Source organism: Plodia interpunctella, chromosome 15 (assembly GCF_027563975.2).
Source record: "Plodia interpunctella isolate USDA-ARS_2022_Savannah chromosome 15, ilPloInte3.2, whole genome shotgun sequence".
Classification (NCBI taxonomy): domain Eukaryota; kingdom Metazoa; phylum Arthropoda; class Insecta; order Lepidoptera; family Pyralidae; genus Plodia; species Plodia interpunctella.
In genome coordinates, this window is record NC_071308.1 from 7,759,156 (window position 1) to 7,767,394 (window position 8,239).

Sequence of the window (8,239 nt, forward strand, 5' to 3'; positions counted from 1 at the left end):
CAACGAAACAGTTGGAGTAAAAACATAATAATGATTGAAGCTGCTTGAACGCCCAGGAGCACAGTTCTGCTAAGCGACCCGTTGCATTCCAGTGTAATCCAGTAGAAATTCATCAGCTGAGTGGTTTGTGTCGCGTAAATTAATTAGCACAGTCAGTCAACAATTATAGATAGTATAGACGGATTCCTATATATATATATATATATTTTCATGTTAAAGCTGAGCTGATCCTTTTTTGCATGGATACCATAAGTTTAACTTAACTTTCTTTTTCATTCTTCTTACTAATAAGTAACTATAGTCCAATTGATCTTCAAGTTTCGACAAAACTAGGTATTTTACCAAAAAATTACCAAGAAAAAGTCCAATGGGTATAAACCCATTGGACTTTTTCTTGGTAATTTTTTGGTGGCCGTTAAACATAAGATGTTCATAAGATATTCATAAGATATTCATAAGATATTCATAAGATATTCATAAGATATTCATAAGATATTCATAAGATATTCATAAGATATTCATAAGATATTCATAAGATATTCATAAGATATTCATAAGATATTCATAAGATATTCATAAGATATTCATAAGATATTCATAAGATATTCATAAGATATTCATAAGATATTCATAAGATATTCATAAGATATTCATAAGATATTCATAAGATATTCATAAGATATTCATAAGATATTCATAAGATATTCATAAGATATTCATAAGATATTCATAAGATATTCATAAGATATTCATAAGATATTCATAAGATATTCATAAGATATTCATAAGATATTCATAAGATATTCATAAGATATTCATAAGATATTCATAAGATATTCATAAGATAATAAGTATTAAGTTTATTTATTTAAAATTGTGTTTGTGGACTTGAATTTCAAAGATGTTTCTTTTAACGAAGATAGATCGTATAATTTACAAGTTTACATGGAATTTTGTGAGTAATTTGGACACGCTGAGGCTATGTAGATTGGACTCCGAAGCTCAATGTCTGTGAAAGAAACTAGGAAAACGCTCAGATGAGAGAGAGAACGTAAAATGAATAATAATTATAAATATTAATTAATACAAATATGCTACAGCATGACATTTAAAAATCAATTTATGTGTACATGGCAGTCTGATTGTATATGGTGAATATTTCGACGATTGGATATTATTGCAATATTTAACATATACAAGGATGATTATTTACTGATGGTCTAAAATAGGACAAATCCCATGGATGTCGTAGATAGAATTTGTTCGACAAAGGGATAAAAATAGACACTTGATGCTGCCTAGCATTACAAAAAAAGGTTGACGTCAGGCCTGTAAATCACAACCGAATCATAAAAAATTTAAGGTATATATGAAGCGTCCGAAGTTGCAATTAACACGGTTATATAGAGACAAGTTAGTTTATTTGTTAGACAAATTAAAAACCCCTTGACTTTCATTATTCATTTCGCTACAACTTTTGAACGGCTGAACCGATTTTTATGAAACATGGCTAACAACAATAACAACTGGGGATAAAATTATCTATGAAAATCGGCTCATCCGTTTGTGAGCTACGATGCCACAGACAAATAGACAGACATGTTAACACCCCTCTTTTTACGTCGGGGGTTAAAATATTTTTTCATTATATCTTTAGAAATGGTAGTTCTGTAACTACGTTATTTGTGTCCAGGCTCCCTCAAGCGGAATTAAGTGGAGTTATTTAGCAAATTAATATACATAGTCATTATGAGATGCTAGACTGTTTGGTTATAGAGCTTAGCTTGGACTGATTAAATTGTAAGAAATAATAGTGACGGAAAATGATGGATTTTTGTATGAATTTATTGCTCCCAAACGACAAATGCCATTCATTCAACAGTAGACTTTATAGTGTCCTGTGTAGACATACTTTACGTTGACAAAACGAAACCTGTAAGCGAACTGACAGCGAGCATTCCGCAATTTTATTCCAATCTAAAATATATCTACAGTCGACGCTATAAAGTTCATATTCATTTTACTGTGTAGAAGCGGCTCCTGTAGACGCCTCTGATGTTATTACTCCACAAATCTTGTACGCGCTCACTCAGCGAAAACTGTTAATAATTACAACTTGCACGTGAGGTTCTAAATTTAATAGCAGAATATTATGTTACCTAAATCAGGTTACCCGACGTCTGAGGACGCGTTTGATTTTGTTGGCATATTCTACAGAACGAATGCTGCTTTACTATATCCTTAATAATTTACAAATGCGAAAGTCTGTCTGTCTATATGTCGTCTGTTCCGCTTTCAGGGCTAAACTGAAATTTACTAATTTACTATGCATGTAGTTAAAAACCCCCGTACAAATAAAGGCTACTTTTTTAAAAATAACCCATATGAGCATAAGGGGGGGGGGGGGGGGGGGAACGTCAATTGCAGCTAGACTGGAGTATAAGACCCGTTAATATATATTAACAAGTTCATACGAACCAAATCATTCAAGATACAAATGTACTTTATAAACATTTTCGTTTCTTCAACATCAAATGTAATATTTAACATCAGAAAATGTAATTTTCTATTCGCACTATTTGAACGAATCAATGTGAAAAAGTCGATTTCTGAACGACAAACTTTCAATAAACAGCAATAAATCGATTCCATTCAATCGTTTATAGAACAGAAAAACACTGAATGGCCATCGCAAACAACATTTTAAACAAATTATTTTCAACCGAAGTATGAAAAGCTTGAAAGGGGATGGAGTCTTTTCAATCGAACTACAGTATAAAAGTAATCAGGCCCATTATTTTCCAGTGTCGCCTGTCGAGAAAGTTTTGCTAGGTTTTACAAATCTGTTTTATAATTTTTACACTGTATTTGAAAGGTTAAAAATCTTTTCTATCTCATCAAAATAATAGCCCGGTTTTTTTACTAGAATATAATAATTAAAGATCATTTTACAACAACTTTATAAATCAACAATAAATAGGTTGGCGAAGCGTGTAGTGGATCTTTTGTATATATTTTTTAATTTAATATTAATTGAATAATAATATCATACTTCATTAATGTTAATGAATTAGTTAAATTATAACTATAATTTTTATTTACTGTGACATAAAAGATGTTCAATCGATATTCAATCGATTTATCGAGTTGTTATAACTGTGTTTTGGTTTGTTTGTTTTTTATTTAACTTTTTACAGTTAATTTAAATGAAAAAATAAAAGTTTATATTACACGTTTGTTATTCAAGCCTGTCGCTCGGCAAATTTTGAAGAAATTCGGTATTTTGTTGTTTTGTAATCTTTACTAAACTTAAAAGATAGATTTCCACGAAAATAAGTTAATTATTAGTAACCAATTTTCTAGAAATAACCATTTTTTTTTTTGGAAATCAGATTTTGTAAACTGCACACATCTTTTAAATAATGCGTTTATTTGCATAAAGCACACTTGTAGCGCCCGTGTGGATTGAACACCCTAGCACCCTTTTCAAGAGGGTAGGGTATTGATTGTAAACGTATTTTTTTGCACACAATTGTATTAAAAGTAGTCATGTTCAATCAATACCCTGGTGCCATGTTGTGTTAAAATTTGACGAGCGTCTTAGAAATGTTGCGAGCGACTTCTCGGGCGCCCCTTACAACCAGCGTCCGGGTACACCTCACCCCTCGCACAATAGCGAAACGCGACGCATATAACATACAATTGCAAACTTTTGCGTCAGTATTTTTTTTTCTACTGTTTTATTATATACACCCTATAGTATTTAAAGTCTGCCAAATGGAAAGGTAAATATATAAAATATTAAATAAATATATTAGGACAAATCACACAGATTGAGCTAGCCCCAAAGTAAGTTCGAGACTTGTGTTATGGGATACTAACTCAACGATACTATATTTTATAAATAGAGCCAATCAGAAAAAGATGATTTTCCATCATGACCCGACCGGGGATCGAACCCGGGACCTCTCGGTTCAGTGGCAAGAACTTTACCACTGCGCCACCGAGGTCGTCGAGGAGTATTACCAGTATTTGAACAAACAAACCGACAACTTTAAATTTGTAAACTCAAGACAAACGGCACGTACGATTCTTTATTAACATAGCGGTTTTGGCAACCGCCATAGATCAGTGAACTTTGACTCGCAATATGTTAGTTGGAAACCAGCAGAAATACGGAGCGGTGCTCGCTGGCGAATTGTTCATGCAGTGAGTAAAGATACAAGAGTATGTACTCTACATACTTGAGACTCGTGTCAACGTCAAAAGAAAATTTCATTTCTTTTTTTTTTTTATATTATACAGTAATAAGGAGTCATGACAGCCTATGATCGCCAGCAACACATGCACGTTGCTAGGATATTTTGCCACAAAATTATTAAAATCAATAAATCCAAATTCTTTCTTAAGTGTGCTCCGGCCAACAGGCTCCGGCCTTTTGAAAATATCACTATGATATATATAACTCGTATGTCGCTTATTGCGTTCGTCACTCCTGGAATTATACACTTTTTCTCCCATATATCGATGTTTTAAAACTATACTTAAAAATAAAGAAAACTCTACTCACTAAGCTTTTGATTAATACAGTTGAATATTTCCGAAATTATGAGGACAGTCCTTTTTTGTCTTTGATCAAAATTCAAACGACTGGGCAGTATTCATAGAGTACAGGTAGCCCCAGTTTTTAAAGTTGAGAGGGCTCCGAACTGGCTGCTCTCCAGAACTGTAATAACTTTACATTATAAGTGTCTCCCTGAGTACCGGGGGACATATGTAACGAATTCAAAAATTACCGATTTGGCAACAGATATTCTTGGGAACTGAGCTATACAGCCAGTCACTGTAATGTATATTTTATAACAATTTAATTTGACTACTAGCAGCGCCCCTTTGGGCTTCGCTCCCGTGAGAATTTCAGGATAAAAGAACCCTATGTATTGTTCCAGGTTATATTCAACCCGTGTACCAAATTTCATAACAATCGGTCTCGTGGATTTTGCGTGAAAGAGTAACAAACGTAAGTACTTACATCCTCACAAACTTTCGCATTTATAATATTAGTAGGGTATGATTCTTCTGAGTGTGTCAATGCGATGTCGATTATTTGTTAAAAAAAAAATAGAAAAATTTTCTGCCATTTAATGTACAGTCAGTAGAATAGTTATTTTTCCAGGACAAAGGCTATGTCCTTCTCCACACTTCAAACTATATGTATGCAACATTAGAGATGACTATAGTACATGCTGACATTGTGCATGAAATCTTAAATAAACCCAAGAAAATCGATACCTACAACTCAAAAAGGAGTAATCTAAAACTTCCAGAAACCGTTATGCAGCGTCCGAATCCGGAGCACACATAACAGCCATAGAAACAGCCGAAATAAATGTAATAGTGAGACCACAATAATCATTTGAATATAAATGTACTGATTTCGACAGGATTCCTTGCACGAGCGTTTTATTCGTGTAGCTATCGTGTATTTGGTTTTTTGGGCGGTAGCAATGGCACACTTTCAGTGCATTGTTTCTGGTGAATGCCGCTTAGTTGGATTGTTAATATTTTGTTTGTTTGTTTGTTTTCTGGATTCTGGAATAGAATCACTCTATTAAGGGTAATTTTGGTGTTGCCGAAATAAATAGTAATAAACAAAAGCCCTTGCAATTTGGGAGTTGATTTTTGAAAAAGAAAGTGGCCTATTAATTAAGTGCATACCAAATTTCATCAAAATCCACCCAGCGGTTTAGCTGTGAAAGCGTCACAGACAGACTTTCGGATTAGTATGGATAGTATGGATGTGAGTAAAAATTGTTTTTATTCATACTATTACTCTATAATAAATAATAATAATATCTAAAATTAATTATTCGTAAATTACGAGCATATATTTTTTTATTCACATTATTTCGGCATACTTATTTGTAATGATTTTAATCAATTAAGATTCAAAACATATTACCGGTTGAAATCAATAACAGTTTGTGGAATACTTACATCAGTACCATACACTACAATAGGTATATTAAATTAAATATATATACGAAATACTTTAAATACAACTAAAAACTATCTAGCTTAAAAATAACTTATAAATATTTTAAATTAAAAATATCTAAAGATGTCAAGTATACAAGTTTGTATGTGCACATGGATTTAAAAAGTTTTAACCCTTTTGGTTGTGCAGATGTCGCGTAAAAAGGTTTTTTATATAACTTCCTCTCGTTTTATTTTGTGCTATAATATGACCTCTTTAAGTACTGGGCTACGACAATAGCGGAAAAACTTGTCATTTAATTTAAAAATTGATAATTATTGTTTACTCACGATAAAACTAAACGATAAAAACTGCTGTACGGATAGGTATTCATGCAGTTTTCATTAATAGATAGTACGATTTCTGATAAAGGTTTAGTTGTAGATGTAGTATTCGATGTTGGGACCTTTCGATCACAGGCGGACATTCTTAAACACTGGACCACTACGTTTATTAGCTACCTAGCTATTTACTAAATCGAATGTTTCAAGGCCCAACATTTGGTGTGAAATGGTTTCCATACAAGTGACATTTTATGACATCCTTTTAGTTCTAAGTATATCCAGGCTTTGTTGTATGTAGGTGAAGTTCTTTAATTCTAAATCACTTTGCAGTATAAAACAAAGTAGCTTCCCGCTGTCTGTCCCTATGTATGCTTAGATCTTTAAAACGATACAACGGATTTTGATTCGGGTTTTTTTTTGTAGATATTGTGATTCCAAGGAGGGTTTAGGTGTTTAATTTATTATGGCTTTACCCGGGCGAAGCCGGGACGGGACGCTAGTCTATACTATTATTTTATTATTATTATAAAGAGGTATGCGTTTGTGAGTTTGTATGTTTGAGGCGGGTAATCTATCGAACTACCGAACCGTTTTTTTGAAATTCTTTCACAATTCGAAAGGTACATTATCCAAGATTGCTATAGGCTATTTTAACTCAAAATACCCACGAGAGCGAAGCCTCGGGCTTAGCTTAACATCTAGAAATATATAACAATATACTTAATATATTTTTTTACCTTCTTGATATATATCAAGAAAAAGGGTAGACATTTTATCAATAAGAATTAAGCAATAATTTCTTATTTTTTTTATAAATATGATTTACGTTACTCACCAATTAAATATGAGATGTCCGGTTCCCGCCCTAGAATTAATTAGTCCACAGTAGACGTGCGACCGGTCGTGAAAACATGTCCGAGTTACGTAATGTAAAGGTTCATTTCTCACGCGAGTTTTTGGATTTGGGGCGTTACAGCCGAAAATGAATACATTCTCTTTAGCTAACTATTTAGTAGGATATAAAATTACAACTTTATCGAGAGCGTAAGAGCCATGCCTCTTTGTTGAATCGCTCACCGTCGTTTTGACGTCCGATGACAGACATCAAACGCAGAAAATGTATGGATTTTCAACGTATGTCAACGCACATCACTGTCATGACCTATATTATAAAACAACCACGGATTTAGTAAGTACTTCGTTGTACGGAGTACGTACTGATTCAATGAGAACAACGGAGGACGACTGAGCGCCAAAGTGCTGTGCCATCGCAACGTAGCGCGACGGAGTAATGAGGCCGGCTCTCATTGCTGTTTAGCAATGAGAGCGGTGAGAGATTTTATTCAAGTTGGCTATTAAGTAGACTTGTTCCAATACCGCCATCTAGCAGTAAATTTACAAGGTTTATTATAAAGAAAATATTATTATGTGTTCAGGTATTTGCATAGTTCTGAAAGCTTACAAATGTTATGAGCGCGCCAACATTTGCTATCAAAACATTGCATAAAAAGTTTATTCCATTCCTTTGTATTTTACTGTAAAGGTTAGGGTCTTAAATATAGCGATTATGATGTCAACTAGCTGTATTCTAGGACTTTGCTTCCTTGGGTATATTGGGATAAAACATACCCTATGTGCTATTCTAGGTTACACGAATTTTTGGCGACCTCGGTGGCGCAGTGGTAAGGTTCTTGCCACTGAATTGAGAGGTCCCGAGTTCGATCCCCGGTCGGGTCAAGATGGAAAATGATCTTTTCTGATTGGCCCGGGTCTTGGATGTTTATCTATATATGTATTTATTATAAAATATAGTATCGTTGAGTTAGTATCCCATAACACAAGTCTCGAACTTACTTTGGGGCTAGCTCAATCTGTGTAATTTGTCCTAATATATTTATTTATTATTATTATTATTATT

General features: G+C 33.5%; 1 long non-coding RNA gene across 1 annotated transcript in view; it reads right to left on the reverse strand.

Annotated features, from left to right (window-relative positions):
- LOC128675854 (uncharacterized) overlaps positions 1-7,371 on the reverse strand; it is a 37,843-nt gene extending 30,472 nt beyond the window's left edge. Inside the window, exon 1 of the long non-coding RNA XR_008405335.2 lies at positions 7,157-7,371. This is a non-coding gene — a long non-coding RNA (uncharacterized LOC128675854). The remainder of the gene's footprint in view (positions 1-7,156) is intronic.
- Between the last annotated feature and the right edge of the window lie 868 nt (positions 7,372-8,239).